Source organism: Oryzias melastigma, linkage group LG21 (assembly GCF_002922805.2).
Source record: "Oryzias melastigma strain HK-1 linkage group LG21, ASM292280v2, whole genome shotgun sequence".
Classification (NCBI taxonomy): Eukaryota; Metazoa; Chordata; class Actinopteri; order Beloniformes; family Adrianichthyidae; genus Oryzias; species Oryzias melastigma.
In genome coordinates this window covers 9,662,347-9,672,897 of record NC_050532.1, presented here as the reverse complement: position 1 = coordinate 9,672,897, position 10,551 = coordinate 9,662,347, and the positions used below count along the sequence as shown (strand labels likewise).

Sequence of the window (10,551 nt, the reverse complement as noted above, 5' to 3'; positions counted from 1 at the left end):
AAAAACGTCATTGAATAGGACAACTTCCTGTGGAAACAACTTCTGTTGTGACAGTCACTGTCAAAGGCCTTTTCCTTTCCTTTTTTTTTCCATTTACTAAAGCTCCTACCCAGTAACTCCCAGCATGCTGGGTGCCCTGAGCCAGACCAGCGGGAGAACCGGAATGGCTCAGAAGGGCCAAGCCACAAAGGGCCAGCTGCTCACAGCACAGAGCCCTGCTTTTGGAGCAAGTGGGGCTTACCGCGTTTGCAGGAAACGTGTGACACAATTTCTTTAATGGGTGTGAATTTCAGCTGACAAAATACCAAATAAATAAGACAAATATTGCTTTGATTCTTAAATGTTTCTGTCTCATTGAGCCGAGCTTGTGTCTTGGAGAGACAAGCACACAAACTGTCATGACAATGGCGCGTCTGACTCACGACTCGCTTTAACAACATGCTGCTAAATGTTACCTTAAAGCGCCGACTTCTGCAAGTGTGCATCACACAGGCTCATAAATATCTCATTCTACGAGGGATTTCACGGTACTGTAAGTGGATCGGCTGACGGCAGAGCTCCGACAGTGTTGACGCGAGTTTGACCGCCGCCTGTCAAAGAGTGCAATGAAGATATGCAGCGAATGAACTGAAAGTGGCTTTCTGTGTAAACATCCAGACTAGATCAGACCACATGTAGTGAATGTACTCAGTTTACTGGTTTAGGAGCTTTATTGTTGTAAGGAAGGAGACTAAATAGGATATCTTAATTTATATGTTTGCCTACAGATGTTTTATTTAAGCTGTGAAACGAATAAACCAATGAATGAACGTCCGTATAAACACATTCAAATTTATGTTTACTACAGAAAAAACAAACACGGCTTCTTGGTGGTAATGTGGTGAGATTAGGAACAAATTTGGCCCAAAGATCATTTACACCACATGGGACGCTTAAGTGAAATTATTTAGTTTTATGGAACCAAATATTCTGTAACTGTGGTTCATTCAATTTTCAGAATGCTACACGTTTGGTGAAATTCTAAGAAGAGGACATTGAAGCATCAATAGAAGGTGTCATTTTAGGATGACAATAACCCAGACATGTTCTAGACAGAGCCAGAACATTTTATGTTGGGGGATGGGAGGGGTGAGGAAGACTGGATGGGTGGCAAATGAGAACGGAAGAGTGAAAGGCCATTACAAATAAAAGGATAAAAAAATATGTAAAAAATATATATAAATATTATTAATAATAATAATTTGAGAGGCTATGGAATTCATTTTAATAAATTGCCTTTGATAATGTTGCTATACTTTCAGTGAGGATTTTTTCATCTTTGTTGATAATAATTCTAATATTGACTTAAAAATTCAGGAGATAAGTTCTTTTTTTGGGAGGCAGCTGCCCCCTCTCCTCCTTTTGTTCCCTATATCTCCACTCCTGCGATGACCATAAACACACAGCAAAAAAAAGTAGTTCAAAATAAAGTATGATAAGGTCCTGGGGTGACCCAGCCAGTCTCCAGACTATAATCCCACAAAAAAAAAATCTGAGTGGGGAGATAAATATTTAATTTTCCAAACATGAAGCATTAATGACTTGCAGAGAAAGAGGAGAGGGAAAGAATCGTTACCAGAATTTGCGCAAAACTGGTTTCCAACTTTAAAAAATCCTTTACTGACGATGTTTAGTTGTACTAATGGAAATGCCAATTAACTTCAACAAAAACAATATTTTTATTTCTTGGCTTCACACAATTTAATTACATGAATGGTTTGATAGTCATTTGAATTAAGATTGTTTTTACCTTCACTGTAAGCGTAAAAGAAAACTGTCTTTAGCCAAAGGCTAAAATTCAAAAGGTGACCTCCAGTTTAAGCATCCCTTATCAACTTGTTACAAATTATTAGAACTAAATCAGCTTCATGTATATGAATGTATCTTTTTGAAGTGTTTTGGTTTAATATCTGCAGAAATGTGAAAATTCAAATCTGAGACCCCCAACTCATTAGCATTATCCAAAAGATTCTTTAAGATCCCACCCACTGTAGATAACTTTGGTCAAAGTTGTCTGCCCTGTAGTTCATCATTATTCCACTAGGGGTAGTAGAAACGCTTATCCTACTTATTTATAAATGGCTGCTTCCAGGAAATCACTTTTAGCAGGAAAAATTTTGCTAATTTTTCTGTTTTATGGTGAGATTAACTCTATTATTATTCATGTTTTAACTTGCTGGATTGAAAGCTAGATTTTCTGATAATTAATTATCTATAATACAGTTACAGCATGTGAAAAATGTATAGATCAAATTTGAGACAGTGGGTCAATAAGGCACTTTTTTCTTAAACAATATTTTTGCACCTTAAACTAACATTGTTTAAGAAACAACTTAATTCTAAAAAAAATAAATGTCCACTAATTCCTTAATGTAGTGGGATGTATCAATATAAATAGAGCAATTCAACATTAATAAAAGTTGAATTGTGTCTTGTCTTTTTTCTTTGTGTGTTCTGCTGTGGAACACTCGCAGTGCTGCTTTGACCATCCAAGCAAAAACTCCCTAAAGACTGTCAAAGCTGCTTTCCTTCTTCTCTACAGACAATCAAGATTTCCGACAAGCTCACAAAAAGCTATAATTGGTGAAAATCTATATGAGTACTAGTTATTTGTTGTTTCTGAAAGTAGGGTGAAAAAAAAGGAAGAAAACTTGATCAGCTTTTTTATTTTGTAAACAACAAAAACGCTCCGTGGAAGAATTTTTTGTTTTGGTTGTTTATGTCCAATTTCCTGAATGGATAGAGTGGTCTTAAAACCTATTGGCTGGCAGTATTGATGTCCTGAGCATTTCAGCATTATCTCTGTCACCGTCTTGAACGCACACACACACACTTACACACACTCTCCACTTCACTTCCCCTTCCTGGTGGAGTACAGGATGTGCGGCTGAAGAACTAAGCAGTTTTTCTCCCCGCTGCTGTTGCCAGGGATGCTTTATGGACCATGTTAATATTGGCGTTCTGCTGCCAGAAAGATTGCTAGATTCAATCAGGCAGGACGCCGCCTTATAAAGTCATTACACTTTGTGCACTGTCATGTGTTCTGGAGTCCGTTCTGTGTTCTGCAGCGGCATCAGGCTTAACAAAAGCATGTGAGCCCTGACACGCCACTGCCTATAAATAGCGCTCACTGACCAACATAAAGACTATTTCAGAAATCAATTATGAATGTGTTTTTCCAGAACCAATTTTTCCCCCCCTGTGGTTAGGTTTAAAAATAAAATGTGGGGTTTTTGGGGGGGATTTGCGAGAAAGCTGGAGGGTATGAGAGCGTAAAAGACATGTAGAAAAGGGAGGAGGAGGAAGTTGATATCAAGGCAGAATATCAAAGAGAGTGACCTCACTGATAGCATCTACTGTAAGTGTGAGACTTTGCTGAAGAACTTCAAACGTGCAAACCAGAAGAAGCAAACAGGACAGAAAAATAGTATAAAGATGACCTATTTTACACTGAATTTATAAGTATTGTTTTAGAGAAAAAAAATAAATAAATAAATAAAAAGTAGCAAGTTTTAGTCTTAGCGCTGGAGGAACACAGCAGATCCTTACCTGCTCAGAGCTTGTAGTTGATGGGACGGAGAAGTGAGGAGAGTCAAAGGGTCCCGGGGTGGTCTATGGGGGGTCTTGGTTCGGCTTGAGACGGGGCTGTAGGGTGGTCCAAGGGAGGGAAGGAAGGATGGAGTTACAAGGAGACGGGGAGGCTAAAGGGGGGGGAGAATAAACACCGCTTGCTCCTCCCTCCCTTCCTTTCTGTCTTTCTTTCTCCCTCGCTTGCTCTCTTCTCTTGCTCCAGCATTCATACAGTCTCGCACACGCTTGGAGTCACACACCAAAAGCCACAGTCACTCAGATAATAGGCAGAAAAAGACTTAACATTTACAAGCTCAGCCACAGGAGGGAGGATGGTGTCCTCACCCCCCTCCCACCATCCTCCTACTGACCAATGGGAAGGCAGCAGAGAGGTAGAGCGCGCAGCCAATGGGGGTGGCGACAGCCAATAAGTGCAATAGCTCATATCCAATTGGAATAATTACAGCATGGAAGGAGTCGTGAAAAGCCTTTATTCTGAAGGACAGGCAGAGAAATACGCTTCTGCCGATGACTCTGATTTAAGGTTGCCCGCAACATTACCGTGATTAGACGGTAAGACCAGAGTCTGCAGCACATCTGAGCATCAGTCAACAAATGTGGCCAAAGAGGCAGAAGAACAGCACAAGAGTTATGCAGAAGTGTCAGGGAGCAAAGCCTCTCACAACCTCAGAGATCTTCACAACAGTATGGAATTTAATGCATGTGTTGAAACCATTGATTTTATTGGAGAACTGGACTGACTGACCCCTCCCCCTTGCATTTCAAATAAGAAGTATCCTTTGGCTCCAAGAAGCCACAATCCCATAGATTTCTTTTGAAACATAAACCGCCATTACTCAGTCATTCCATTTGTCAGAATAATATTTTTTGATCTTTAACAAGTTCTTGATAATCATAATTTGTTTAAGATAATTATTCTATAGTTCAAGTTGATCAAGTTATAAACTGACCATCAGATGTCTAAATAAAAGAACCTAAACATTTGATTGGCAGATATATTTGTCCCCTTTCAAGTCGTAGGCATGTGGACCTCCAACTCCTCATTGGCGAGACTGGTTTCTATAGAAACAATGATCAGACTGACTTGGACCAATACCTGCTTACTGAGGATTTCTTGGTCCAACATGGTGACGTCCGTAATCGCAAAAAAATGGCGACTGAATTGACTTAATTTTGTTAGAGCTGGAAGAAAGTTATTTTCTATGGGTGATGTCACATGCTTGTAATTGAAGCTCAGTAGGGACCTTGGCGATAGCAGAAGCTGTACTCAGGGGTCAACAACAGGGGGGGATATTCTGATGCCCTGCTGTGAATGTCAACGTCTTTTTTGAGACATATCATGAACAAAAGACTGATGTGAGATGAGACAAGTGCAATGAGTACTAGTAACCAATTCCTGTCACATGCTCTTGTATTGGTGGCAGGCCCATTTCTTGGCAAACTAGGCGACTGCCTAGGGCCACCTAGGCATGTTTATTCTCTTATGAGGATGATTACAATGTCCACTTTTACCTTTAGCTATTTCCTGTGTTAATTACAGCCAACATTAATATATTTGCCAACGGACAATAATAATAAGGGGTTTAATGATTAATCAATAAATACATTTCTATTTCTACACTCCAACCAGATCAATTTGTCTGTTGCAGAATTGAAGTATACCATTACACAATCATTTCAAAATTAGATTGATAATCAAATCAATCTTGGAAATACCATTTGGACTGAGGCATGGTAGGTTTAGTAAAAACAACAAAGTGCCAACACAGCAGAAAACACACAAGTGATGGTAGCAAAAACTGACTTAATACTAAACCTCTTTGGTTTATTGATCAATAGAGGGTCTTCTCTCTCTAAATACTTTATTTTTAATCAGTTTAAATTCCCTGAGGGGTTCAGTTTAAAATGAGCTTGTTTTTCCTTATGAATTGTCTGATGTTAGGCTATCTTAGTAGAATCAAAGGATTAGGAATGACTTCCTTACAGTTCTGAAAAGTGGAGGCCCCTAGAAAGCATCTTGCCTAGGACCCCCCACAAAGCTAGAAACGGCCCTGATTGGTGATGCATGATTTCGGGTTGTCCAGGCATGTGTTAGGTCATATATAGGAGCGAGCGCATCTTAAAGGACGTCACGAAATGGTTGCGTAGGATTGGATGGCATAAGTTAAGCACAATTTATGATGTGATGCTGTCGTATGGCGTCTTTACGCCGCACTCTAGCCATTGGTAAGTTGCTCTCACCGACTCCTTACTGCCTGCACAGGGTTATACATAAGTGCTGTAGGACACACACAAAACTACAGTCTATTTCTACATTTCTAACAGTCAGACTGTAAGCATGTTACTTGAATAGGACTAACGGGCTCCTTGCGCAGCGCACAGCTTTGGACGAGTTTGAAAAAGGAAAAAAAAAAAAAAAAAAAAAAAAAAAAAAAAAAAAATCGATGCAGCATGCCTGCGCCTCACCTACTTCCCTCTTACTTACCCTTTTGTTTAAGTGTTCCATATGACCATCGCCTAAAACATGCCCTTAGAAAAAATATGCATGAAAATCTAAGCTCTATGGTCTACGATCTTAACATTTCATGTGGGCCACTTTAAGTCCAGTACAGTTTCGCCCATTTTCCCCCGCAGACACACAGTATCCGCTCGTAGTGATTAAGACATCGAAGACGACGTCATGTCTTTTTTTTTTATTAATATAATTGTTCATATTTGTTGTTTTTAAATGTACAAATAAAGTGAAAATTCCTTATTGTATGACTACAAAGAAAATAAATAGCAAAAAGGATTTGTGAAAAGGAAGTGCAGGAGCCTCCCAGAAAGCTCATGGGGTTTTCCATCTGGGAAAAGCCAGAGGAATGCTGACTCCGGTCCTGCTTGCAGGTGCTCTCTAAATGAATCACGTGTTTGGTGTAAGGTAGAGACACACATATAGATAAGAGCATAGTTTTTGAGTCACAATTGAATGATTTTTAACCTTCTGAAATATTCACTTCAGACAGCCGGTTGTTGAAAAGCAAAGCATTTTTTTTCTTTTTTTTTTTTTTTAGGAAAAAAAAAATAACTTTGTCAACTGTTCTTTCACATGATTTCAAGTGTTTTCATCTTTTCTGCTGTCAAATATTAAATGACAGGCAGACAACTGCTGGGGAAAAAAGGTTGAAACCACTTGAATCAAGTGTTGGCTGTAAAAACAATTTTCTGTTTGTTGGTGGTCTATGAGTAGACCATGGTTTAAACTGAAGTTTTATTTATTTTTTTTTACTTTAAAAAAAATACCCTCTTGGTTAATAAACCTAACAATTAATACTCACACATTTAATTAGAAAATACAGTTCTTAATTTCATTAAATCATTTTCCTTTATGGCAAATTTGTCAGGGGAGGGGCTAGTGGAAAATATATTTACCTTTTTTGCTCCTCAAAATTTAAAATTTCAACAACAAGTTTAATATTACCCCCCCACACACACACACACACATATATATACATATATTAAAAATTGCATTTTTCAAAATTGGATTTGAGAGGAAATTTGAAAAAGGAAATAACATTTTGGGGAATTGTTTTAAAGTATAAATAAAAAATAAAAAAAGAACAAACATGTCAGGAACTGTCAGTGATGGACCCAAAAATGCAGGGTTCTTTTTTTTAGAATAGAATAGAATAGAATAGAACTTAAACATTTGTTAAATAAACCAATCAAACTGTGAAACAAGAAAAAAGACATAATGAAATGAAGCAGATAGTTTGGAAAGCAGACACTTAAAAAGAATGAGGATCGTTAGCTTAAGTGAAGACAGCTGTGGATGATTAGCAACTTGAACCTGGTGTGACTTTGACAGGTGGAACCCCCAAAACCTGAAAACACAACATGACAAAGAATACTTGTGGAATGGTTATTAATAATAAATGAAAAATTCTAGGTTACTAAAGATGATTAAGTTTTTTATTTGTTTTTTGTTTTCCCCTCTCTAGTTAGGTCAAACAATCTTGAAGTTGGTGTCACACACCTTTATACAAGTAAGAAGAAGAAAAATAAATGAAAAATGAATTTAAAACAATAACATCAGTTTCATCAGGGATCACAGATAACAAGAAGACAATCAGTCACATAAAATAGCAGCAAGAAATTGATCATCAGACACAGAACAAAGAAAATTCTTTAAAAAACTTTTTTTAAAACAGGACAAATGATTTGACAGTCTGAAGAAAGAGAATTCCAGCTTCAGGCTGGAGCAAACATTGTAACTTTACTGAAACTGCTTCGGCAACAGGTTCACCTGCTATTTCACGTGAACTGCAAGTTTGACTTCTCCAACAATAAAGTTAAGCAGTTGCTGCTTTTCTTTGTTGATCTTCGTGTACTCTGATCCATAAATAAAGCAACAAATTGAAAAAAGTCACATTAAAAAGAGCATAGAGTGAAGAGGCCTGAAAACCTCTCACAATCACTAAAACATGAAAAATGGTCTTCCTCAGATCTCAGAAAGGGCAGTGATCACAGACGGTGGGGTTAAGAACAGAGACAAAAGAGTTTCGAAGCAACAGCACCATAGATCCACCATTGAAGGTCTCCAGTTCTCTTCCTTATGGGAGCTTTATAAAGAACTCTCCAATGCGGTCCACCCTCTCCTCCTCTCAGTTTTTCAGTCGGAAGATGGTACTGCAGCTTGGTCCTGTTCAGGACCCTCACACAGTTAACCTACAGGGTCCTCCTGTCTGCACAGTGAAGAGTCAAGTCATGGGGACTGAAGGGACAAAGCAGCTCTCCAGATCAGGACTCATCCACACCTCCGGATAGAGTCCATACAAAGTGGTTCTGCTAAAGTAATCAACCAAGAGCCTCTTTTTCCTTGCATCCAATCTGTCTTTCCAGCGGTCCAGGAGAGGATGAGCCATCCTGATGAATTGGAGACTCAGTGAAGAACAAAAAGTGAGGAGGCAGCTGTCAGATCAGGTCCTGCTGCAGTCACCAACTGTTCTGGAGTCAAAACTACAGACCTGTGAAGGGTCAATTGAAGTCCAGGGGTGGTCTCATCACAAATTTCCAAATGTGATCCAGAGATCAGTTTGTTTTGTTTTGTTTCACAACATTAAAAAAGTTCCAAGACTTAAAAACACTCTGATAAAACAGAGACAACCCACGTAAACTTAAAAGCTTAGTGTTCAACAAAAACAGAGCATCTTCCAGCCTCGGACTATTCACATGCCTTAAGAGACAGATAGCCATCTCCCACTACATAATTTCCCATTGGGCCAGTCAAAAAACCTTTGGAGGAACTGGATCCTGAAAGTGGCAGTTCTGCTGGCCAGGCCCTGTCCACCCTCATGCAAGGGAAAAACAAAACTCCTTGTGTTACCCAGTGTAGACTGTCATAAAAAGAGTTAACAAGCGTGGACTGAAGCTGAGACAGTAACCATGATGGTGGTCCAAACACATCAGCCGGTGCCAAAGCAGAGAAGCAACAAGGTTGCTGATAACCCATTGGCATGAGTAGAGATGGACAAAACAAGGCTGTTACCTTGAGTTCCAATGAAATGAAGTCAATTCAGGCACCATTTTTCGCAATAGAAGTCTATGGGATTTTGGCTTTCTGGGACCAGCAGGTACTTCCTATTTGAGGGGGTTGGATGATCTGTCCATTTCTCTCTATGTACTGTCTATGTGAAACCCTCCTCTTAACCCTTTAACATCTGAGCTCCAGTGTTTATGTTCTTTGATTTACTGTAGTTTTTTTTATTAACACAAACAACGTAATTTCAGCAGATTCTGAAGGAGAAGAATGGCACGAGCAGTTGTGTATTCTAAAATTTGTTTTACTTTTTTAATTGTCATTGTGAACTTAAATATACATATATTGTTTGCTTTGAGTGATTTGTTGATGTGATTTGTACTTCAGGGACACTGTAGATTTATGTACTTGCCTAGAGCATATAGCTTAAAATATTTATGTTTGGATTTTTTTCCAACATGGAAAAATTGAATCCCAGGTTTTAAATATGCATGTATAACTATTTTTATTTATTTTATAATTCTTTTTCTCTCAACGTTTTTTTATGGGCAGTGATCATAAATAAAAGTAAATCAGGAAATTACAGCACTAGAAAAATTACATTTAGAATCATCAAAACAACAGTATAAAGCAATGACACAATACAGTTGAGAGGTAAAAATGGCATTTACAAAAGACACATACAGAACAGGGCAAGGCTGGCAAGACGCACGGGTGTGTGAGAGATGGGAAGAGGGGGAGGGATATAAAAAATTCATAAGAAAATGGAAGGAGATGTCACATTGAATATGTAACCAGCTGCACTGACGACCAGCGCTGGTGAGCCATGTGAAGATGGGGGGAGCTTCAAACAGAACGCCGCAGACCTGACCTGGGTAAATTCCAAATGACAATATCACAAGCATCATGTTCAACATGAACACTTGAAGAAGTATAAGGCTCAGGAATTATATGATTTTTTTTTGTACTTAGAACTGTTTTTGTCTTTTTCATTTATTTAAAAATAACCCCAAAGGCAAGAACACCTTTTGTCATGACGTTTAGTTGGAAGATTTTTGGTGCTGTAACTTCTCCAAGAATTGTTCTTAAGTCTTTGTTGCAGCTTTTCACTTCTAAGATTTGATCATTTTTCCTGATTTGTCTGCCAAGGAGACAAAAGAGTCACATGGCTGACATATAGAAAGGAAAAAAAAAAGTCCAGGTATAATGAAGTGGTTAAAGTCTGTCTCCCTATTTCTGGAATTATCCACGCCTGATAACCTCCTCCTTATCAAATATTTAAAGACAGGATGGAAAAAGGATCCAGACTTAGATGCAGGTGAACTCTTAAAGGATTTAAAGACGGGAAAGTGTTGCTTATTATCCAGTAATATCTGTAAAAGTAAAAAGCTTCAAATAGTTCC

The 10,551-nt window shown here is 38.5% G+C and overlaps 1 protein-coding gene across 3 annotated transcripts in view; it reads right to left on the bottom strand.

Moving 5' to 3' along the window:
- pcbp3 (poly(rC) binding protein 3) overlaps positions 1-4,027 on the bottom strand; it is a 67,392-nt gene extending 63,365 nt beyond the window's left edge. For 2 of the 3 annotated variants that reach the window (XM_024286657.2, XM_024286660.2), the window contains exon 1: positions 3,589-4,026. The gene's annotated coding sequence lies outside the window, so the exon portion shown is untranslated. Of the gene's footprint in view, positions 1-3,588 lie in introns of all 3 variants that reach the window. The other variant, XM_024286659.2, reaches the window with a different exon arrangement.
- Between the last annotated feature and the right edge of the window lie 6,524 nt (positions 4,028-10,551).